Raw genomic sequence first — 9,393 nt, forward strand, 5'->3', positions numbered from 1 at the left:
CTGGCCCATTCCTAGCTATTGTGGACACTGGGAAGTGAATTAGTGCATGGAAGTTTTCTCTGTCTCACTCTGTCACTCTGACTTCGAAGTAAGTAATCATTTAGAAAATTTGAAAAGACAAAACAACAAAAAAAATCTAGATTGCCTTCAGTTTCACTCTGAAAGTTTCAGAAGGAACAACTTTACCTTTAATTCACAATATCACTTCTCTTAAAAACAAGTAAGGGAGAATACGTATTGAACAATAAAATCAGACTGTCAGCTTACTCATTTACAATAAGGAAAGTCCCTGGAGAGTGGCTCAGCAACTGCAGTGCTCCAGGTAGCTGAGGCGGTGTCTGCAGGCTGGAGATGAGGGAGTGGCAGGCAGGGTCAGCCAGCAGGCAGAGGTCACCTCGTGCACTCCACAGCAGGTTTCCCTGCCACCTGCTCTGCTTCTCCCCTGGGACAGGCACCATCCTAAGCTTTGACAGTGAGGAGAGTGGCAATGAGCTGAGGGCAGGGCTGAAAGCGAAGGACAAAGAGGCAGCTTTACACTGCTGAGTGTCATGAAGCCTGGATGGAAAGGAGAATACAGTGTGTGAAGATGTTTAGGGAGCAAAATGATGAGGCATTGAACATCAGCTGCATGTGGGGAGTGCTGCGGAAGCAGGAATCCAACGTAACCGAATGCTGCTAGCCAAAGGGAACCATAAGAAGGCAGGCATATCTGTGGAAAGAAGGGCCTGGGTTCCCAAACTGACTCCTGCCACATTTTAGAATCATCTGCTGCCAACCCCCCAGTACCTATGGATGTGACCTCTTTGAGAAACAGGGCCTTTGCATATTGAATGAGATAAAGATGGGGTCCCTGGGGACAGGAAGACTTGCTCTCCTCAGAAGAGGAGGAGAGGGGGCACCCGTAGACAGAAAGGCACAAGGAGAATATCAGGTTATGACACTGGCAAGATGCAGCTAAGGGATGCCAGGGGTCTGTGGTGACCCCCGAAGGCTGGTAGGAGACCAGAAGGGATCCACTCCGAGTCACAAAGAACCAGGTTCTGCTGGCACTTTAATTTTGTACTTTCACTCTTCATAATGATGAGATAAATTAACTGTTTTAAAGATTTACTTATTTTTATTTAAAAGGTAGGGTTACAGAGAGAAAGATAGAGTGAGAGAAAGAGACATCTTCCATGCTGGCTCACTCCCCACATGGCCACAATGGCCAGAGCTGAGCTGATCCAAGAATCAGCATCCATTTGGGAGTGAATCAGCAGATTGTAGATCTTTTTCTCACTCTTGCTCTCCTTATCCCTGTAAATTTACCTTTCAAATAAAGAAGTGAATCTTTAAAAAAAAAAAAAATCAGCATCCAGGAACTTCTTCCAGGTTTCCCATGTGGATGCAGGGTCCCAAGACACTGGGCCATCTTCCTCTGCCTTCCCAGTTCTTAAGCAGTTAACTGGGGTCACAAGTGGAGCAGCCAGGACATGAACCAGCACCAATATGGGTTGCTGGTGCTATAGGCAAAAGATTAGTTTGCTAGACCACCTCACCAGCCCCAGAAATTTATGTTTTTTAATCCATCCACTTCAACATGGCAACCATGGAAAACCAATATACCATCATTTCCATGGACCCCTATTTCCAAACACTGTTCATTTTTGCAATTACCAACATAATCTAATGATTATTTCATATTTCTTCACAAAACTGTGAGTTTATCTAAGACAGATACCATGTTATATGCATCTTTGTACATTCAGCAAGTTGTCTGGCACAATGAATACTTAAACCATGCTTAAATGAGAACAAGAGCTAAAGTTCTTGATGAAACTCAGGGACTGATAAGAGGTCACCAGAGGCAGAAAGGGGCAGACCACGGTTGAGCTTTGGGAAGGAGTTTTCCCCGAGGGGATGAGAGTTGGGATGAGGAAAGTGAAGATGAAGCAAGTAAGTGAGAAATGCAGATAACAATTGGGGAAAGCTTTGGGGGTCTCCAACAGGCTGAGATGCAGAAGTGATATCACAGTCCTTCCAGCATGTCCCCAGCACTGGGCCACTTTGGGTCTCCTCAGGTGACCCCCAAAACTACATTTAGGATACCTAGTACAGCAGAGCCCTCACAGATGTAAGAACCCATGCTGCATGGTGGCCATGCTCTGTTCTGCTGGGCTGGAGCCAGCCCATACTGCCTGCGTTCTCAGATATCCTGAGTAGAAACAGTTAGTTTGAAAGGAATGAAGGCCAGAAATATCCCTGCAGGGACCCAGAGGAGAAGCAGCGCTGAGATGACAATAGGAGAAGAGGATACATGTCCAGGGACCAGAGTGCGACAGAGATAAGAGGCCTCATGAGCAAACCTGTCTTGAGTGCAAAAGAACTTGCCCACCTGTCCCATGATTCCCTGACAGCTGGCTGAACTGGCTTCCTTGGTTCTGAGAGCAGCTGTCTCAGGAGGCAAAGACTTGGCCAGGTCCCAGTATCTGGAACGACAGAAAACAGAGTTCAATATTTGTAGTACAGAAACAAAAAATATTGTGCTAAATTCTGCTTGAGCTTCGATAGCATAGAATTAATTGTATTATATTCCAATCCTTTAAGAAGCATAATCCCACACTTAATAATTATGCTAACTTGATTAACTGGAAGATTTTATTCCTGCCCACTGATATAAATTTCCTTAATTTCCATGTCCCTCTATGGAGAGAAAGGGAACGGGAAACAAAAGCAGCTAACATGCTTATGCATTCTCTTTAGCCTTGAAAAATTCTGAGGGAATTTGGCCCACAGCCTTTGTTCACTGTTTTCCTATACAGAGGGACCTAGCAAGATCACAGTGAGTTCCAGCTGTGGTCACCCAGACGTTACCACACTCCTATGCTGCTGCCATTCCAAACATGGAAGTATGGCGGGTGGATGGGCATTGCATAAGACTGCTAAGCTGTGTGTTTAAGAATATTAGAGGACCCAGCACAACAGTCTAGTGACTTTGAATCAGCTCAGCTCTGACAATTGCAGCCACTTGGGGAGTGAACCAGTGGATGGAACATCTTTCTCTCCTTATCTCTGTAAATCTGCCTTTCAATTAAAAAAATGCTAAATCTTAAAAATATATATATATTGGAAGGGCTGACATTGTGAAACAGCAGGTTAAACCACCAGCATTGCTAGCGTCCAACACAGGCACTGGTTTGAGTCCTAGCTTCTCCATGTCCCATTCAGTGTCTGGCTAATGTGCTTGAGAAAGCAGCAGAAGATAGCACAGGTACTTGGGCTCCTGAAACCATGTGGGAAACATGACAAAGTTCCTGATTCTTGGCTTCCGCCTGCCCCAACCCTCACCATTGCAGGCGTGTTGGTAACGAACCAGAAGATGAAGTGCTCTCTCACTTTCTCTCCTTCCTCTTTTCCCTATAACTCTGGCTTTCAAATAAATATAAATATCTTTGAGAAAGAAATAGTAATCAGGCCCAGCCTGATAGCCTAGCAGCCAAATCCCTCACCTTGCACATGCTAGGATTCCATATGGGCACTGGCTCTATTCACGGATGCTCTGCTTCCCTTCCAGCTCCCTGCTTGTAGCCTGGGAAAGCAGTTGAGGACGGCCCAAAGCTTTGGGACCCTGCTTTGGGAGACCCGGAAGAGCTCCTGGCTCCTGGCTTCGAATTGGCTCAGCTCCAGTCATTGCGGCTGTTTGGGGAGTGAACTGGTGAATGGAAGATCTTTATCTTTCCTTCTCTCTGTAAATCTGTCTTTCCAAGAAAAAAATTTTTTAAAACTTTGAAAAAAAAATCAGAACAGGATTATAGTAGATCTTCATAAAGCTAAGATAAAATTAGTATTGACCGGGACCTTTCTTAGACACAGTTGAGCTTCCAAATGGGCCAATCGCTAACAACCGACACAGGGACTATTCTAGTTGGTTACATATGAGACAACAAAACAGAAGAAAAGGGAGTGTGGGGGCACAAAGCTAGTTTTTAGTTTGGCTTCACTGTTTTTGTAGTAAGATTTACTTATTTGGAAGGCAGAGAGAGAGAGAGAGAGAGAGAGAGAGAGAAAGAGAAATCTTCCAACAGCTGATTAACTTCCAAGATGAACACAATAGCCAGAGCTGGGCCAGTCTGAATCCAGGCTTCCCATGTGGTGGCCTGAGCCCCAGCTACTTGGGCCGTCCTCCACTGCTTTCCCACGCACATAAGCAGGGAGCTGGATTAGAAGTGGAGTAGCTGGGACTTGAACCAACATCTACATGGGATGCTGGCAGCAGCTTGCAGCACACATTGGTCCTTAGTTTAATCTTTAATTCAATGCCATTCAAGATGCTGGCAAGAAAGCCTTCATGTATGAGAAGCAGTGAGAGGTAAGTTCTTATGTGCTCTGCAATGTTTTTGATGGAAACATGAAAAGCAGTATTGGGAGCCTTCACCAGCAAATGCTTTACGAGTATTTTTCACACCTCAGAACATTTGCACAGAAACCAACAGCCCACGCAGCCTCTTGTTGCTTCCCCAAGTTTGGGCTTTTTTTTTTTCCTGCAGTCTCTGTTAACACATCTTTCTCCTGGCTTCAGGTCCATGGCAGAGAAGACAACTGGACACAATTTTCCTTGTGAAAGCCCTGAGGTTCCTGTTGAGGGGTTCGCACCTTCAGCCCAGGGAGAACACATAGGTGACTGAATCCCACTCAGGGCAGAGGCCCCACTGAATGACAATATCTGGCTAACACAAATGAGAAGCTGGCTACACCTTTAAGAAGAGTGCATCACTACTCTCAGTGCATACAACCAACAGTAGAAGAGACAAGCATTGTGTGTGTGTGTGTGTGTGTGTGTGTATACTGAGTAACAGAGTTGTTGTTAGGAAGAGTTTTGAATGTGAAATGAAAACAGAGGAAGGACCTGCTGGTGTTTCAGAAAACAACAGAGAGCACCTGGGAAAGGGCCTGACATGGAAGCGCCCTGAATAAAGGTCTCTGACGTGTTGCTCACAGGACAACTGCTTTTTTTCAGCAATGTTTCATATGTCTTTTTTTAAAGATTTATTTTTATTGGTAAGTGAGATATACGAAGAGGAGGAGAGACAGAGAGGAAGATCTTGCATCCACTGAATCACTCTTCAAAGGGCACCAATAGCCGAAGCTGAGCCAATCCAAAGCCAGGAGCCTGGAGTTTCTTCCAGGTCTCCCACACTGGGGCAGACTGCTTTCCCAGGCCACAGGCAAGGAGCTGAATTGGAAGCAGAACAGCCTGGATTAGAATCAGCATCCACATGATATTCTGGTGTGTGCAAGGTGAGGATTTAGCCACTAGGCTATTGCACCAGGCCTTTATTTGTATTATCATTCTTTTCTCAGTGTTCTTGCTGTCAGTGCCTCACTTTGCCATGTAAAGCAAAATATACAATCAGATTGCTTGCCAAAAACATTCATGTTGTTGTGGGCACCATGATGTAGAGAGCCAAGATCAATTCATTCATTTATACAGGGAAAGGGAAACTTATTCCCACTAAAGGTCATTTAGATATTCATAGCGTCATTTGCAGACCATACACAACTATTGGTTTAAAATTTGGTCTGATAGAGATTTACTGGATTTTGAGCTCTGTCTGTGATTGCTTGGCAGGGCCAGACCATATGACTTCACAGGCTTTATATGGCTGCTGGCCAGGCATCCTCCATCTCTGACTCAACCAATACTTCCTGAAGGTTTCTCATGGCAGACACCTCATTCATTAAAGGATGCTGCCGGGGCATAGGAAGAGAAAGATGTGTGCCTGCTCCTGAAGATGCCACTGAAAGCAAACAGAAACCTAGAGAGAGCGGGCACTGAGAGACAAAAGGATGACAGCAATTCTGTGGCATCTCTTGCATGCAGGACTAGCTGCCTGCATGGAGTCCCGGAAGAAGATGAGCTTAGAGCAGCATCATGGAAGGGCAAGAATAGGGGATGGTATTTCAGATAGGTTGGAAACATGAAGTGCTCTGGTACCTTGAGAAGGACAAGGGGCAAAGAACACAGGGGAAAGAAGTGATTGAAAAAAAAATCTTAGAAAAACACACAGGGCCAAATTTTAAGGCACAAGGAAAATGGACCTCATCTTATGCCGTAAGTAACTGTTGAAGGCCGGATTCCTCAAGCAAAACACAGAAAAGGGGGAAGGATCTATTTGCCCCAAGCCCAGCACCATGTGTGGCAGAGCAGAATTCAATTTATAAATTAAGGATCATTACATAATTCAATTTTTTCCATGTGAGAGCCATAGGAAGACAAGAAAAACTGTGAATAAATGGAAGGACCCTCGGTCATTCTGCAACCTGTCATAATAGCCAAATTGGAACAATAAAATTACATATTTGAGAAATTTCAACCAGGACAAATGCAAATGAGTATATGCACAATATTATGAGTAAAAATGAGTTCCCATTGAACGATCTAGACTCCAGAATCCATTTAGATGTTTCCATAAGTTTTTTTTAAAGATTTATTTTTATTATTTTTTTATTGGAAAGGCGGATATACAGAGAGGAGAGACAGAGAGGAAGATCTTCCATCCGATGATTCACTCCCTAAGTGAGCGCAACGGGCCGATACTATGCCGATCCGAAGCCAGGAGACTCTTCTGGGTCTCCCAGCACCCATATGGGATCCCAGGCGTGCAAGGCGAGGACCTTAACCACTGCGCCACCGCGCTGGGCCCGAGTTAATTTTTTAAAGCAGAAAATTATGAATCCTCATTTTTCTCTCTGTAATACTTTTTTTTATTTTGGGCCCGGGGCGTGGCCTAGCAGCTAAAGTGCTCACCTTGAATGCCCCGGGATCCCATATGGGTGCCAGTTCTAATCCCGGCAGCTCCACTTTCATCCAGCTCCCTGCTTGTGGCCTGGGAAAGCAGTCGAGGACGGCCCAAAGCTTTTGGACCCTGCACCCGTGTGGGAGACCCAGTAGAAGTTCCTGGATCCTGACTTCGGATCGGCATAGCAACGGCCGTTGCGCTCACTTGGGGAGTGAATCAATGGAAAGAAGATCTTCCTCTCTGTATATCTGACTTTCCAATAAATAAATAAATCTTTTTAAAAATACTTTTTTTATATTGCTTTATATTGCTTATATTGCTTTTATATTGCTTTTTATATTGCCTTTGCTGCAAGACTATTGAAGCAAAATAAAAACAGTGTACTGCATGATCAACGCTCTTTGGTGCTGGAAAGGATTCCCTGAAAAGGAAGACAACAACAGTGTGATTATTCTTCGTAAATAAAGAGCTGCAGCTGACTCAGTGGTCATTGAGTCATAGCCATTGAGTGTTTTTCCAGAAGCTGGGCTTGGGCCATGACCCACTTCTCTATTCAGTGAACCCTGGTTGATGACTTAGGTAGGCTGAGTGGATTCAGGCAAGGAAGGCTTTTCTAGCTCTGGACTTTCATTCTTGGTTTGAAACCTAGTGGCATTGTCCTCAGGAAAGCACTCCAATGAACAGAGAGCCAAGTACCTCAACTCATGCAAGGTTCATGTAATCATTTTAATATAAAGTTGAAAATGTTAGAAAAACAAAAACTAAAAACAAACAAAAAGACACACAATGATCATTAAAAGCATCTCCTCCTCCTGGGGTCAGGTAAGCACAATGAAGTCATCAAAAAGAGCAGAAACAATACCCAGATAATTCTTAAGACATATAAGTACTTTTAAGCCTATGATTCTCTGTGGGTTCCACAACTGCTTTCAGAAACCAAATTCAGAATGGAAGATTCCACCCACAGTCCATGTTTTGGCAACCAAACTCTCAACACACAGGAAACGTAATACAAACACAGCCAAATGCAGTTTTTAGACTGACTGGTGACTTCCCATAAGGACAGACCTCAGCACAGGCACAGAAGAACTCTGTTTAGATATATTTGGAAATTTCTTTTGGGCAATAAGGAGGAAAAAAGTGGTTCAGCTATACTTCAAATTATGAAGTACACCTGTCCAGGCCTTCACAATTCTGTAGCAAAAATACTATTCTACCATTCATTCTCTCTTTTCTTCCTTTATTTTTTTTTTAAGTATTAAAATTCTTCTCCAATTGGGATGGAGCTGAGGGTAAGAAGGAATTTGGTGAGAAAAACATTTTTCCAAGGTCCTTTGGGGAACTCATCATTGCCTCTTTTCCACATTTTTGTTTGTTTTTTTTTTTTAGTTTATGCATTGCAATAAAACATATTACATCATCCAGTGGTAGTCCTCTGAACAGCAGGGTCTCAAAGTAAGGCAGAACGTCACTAAACATCCCATCACAGGTTCAGGTCAGGCCCAAGCAGGAACAAAGAAATCTACCCAGTACTAAGGGACATTGGCATAATCCCTGGAAACAGGATTTCCACCACTGACCTGGCCCCTGCTAACCAGCAACACAAGTGCTGGGAGCTGGCAGGCAAAGGCCTCCGGAAGGGAAGGGAGGTGGCTATCCGGCTTTGCTTCCCTGAAGAGTCCTCTCCCACTGTGAGGGGTCCCAGAGTGTGATGCCCACCTCACCAGGCAGGAGAGGAAGACAGAGAGGGAGGGAGAGAGGAAGGGCAGTGGTGGATACTTGGCTGGGAACAGAGGTGGGGCGGGGAGCTAAGGCATCTTCCTGGTGGGGAGATAGTGGTCCCTAACAAAAGTTGTTTCCCTTCTCCCCTTCCTGGCTCACTTCTCCTTTATCTCCACTCAGCACCCATTCCCTTGCCAAGAACTCGGTTGGGAGCTGGGGGTCAGAACAGCTTTACGGAAATAGCTTTCAGGAATTTGTCCTTAAGACTCTGAGGAAGATGAGTTTCCTGAGAGAGGGCGGCCCTAGGAAAATTCTGCCCCGCACCCCCGAAGCCGGCACCACAGTGGGGGAAAATCGGGGTTCCTGAGCTGTCGGGAATATTAGAGGAGTGACGTGGGGGTGTCCTGGGACAGAAGGGAGAGGGCCTCCTCCGCTGACTGCCTGCCGAGGCGTCTCTCTGACCAGCAGAGGAGGATGCAGGATGATGGCCAGGCCAAGACCAGCCTGCTGCCGGGCGCGCCGGGGCTAGTCTGAGGCCCAGAGGAGGCTGAGGGAGGGCGGCCTGCGCTAACCACTCCTGGCCGGTGGGGTGGCCGGAGGGAGGGCCGACCTCCGAGCTCCCGCCTGCAGCCTGCGGAGGGAGGCCTGGCTGGCCTGCGCCCGCAGCACCCGGCGCCCTCCGGGTCACTCCTCACAGGCTCCGGACAAGCAGCGATCACGTCCACGCTCTGCCCTAGCAGCCTCTCCAGCGGTGAAAAAGGTCAAAGCGCCCCCTGTTTCTTACAAGTCAACGTGCCTGTGACCTCACAGTAGGCCCACACTAACGCTGACATTCTACGATTTGAGAAAAGAACCTTTTCGGCGACTTGAATGGGAGAAACGAAACGTCATC

Source organism: Ochotona curzoniae, unplaced genomic scaffold (genome assembly GCF_017591425.1).
Source record: "Ochotona curzoniae isolate NIBS_2020 unplaced genomic scaffold, NIBS_Ocur_1.0 scaffold_2587, whole genome shotgun sequence".
NCBI lineage: Eukaryota > Metazoa > Chordata > Mammalia > Lagomorpha > Ochotonidae > Ochotona > Ochotona curzoniae.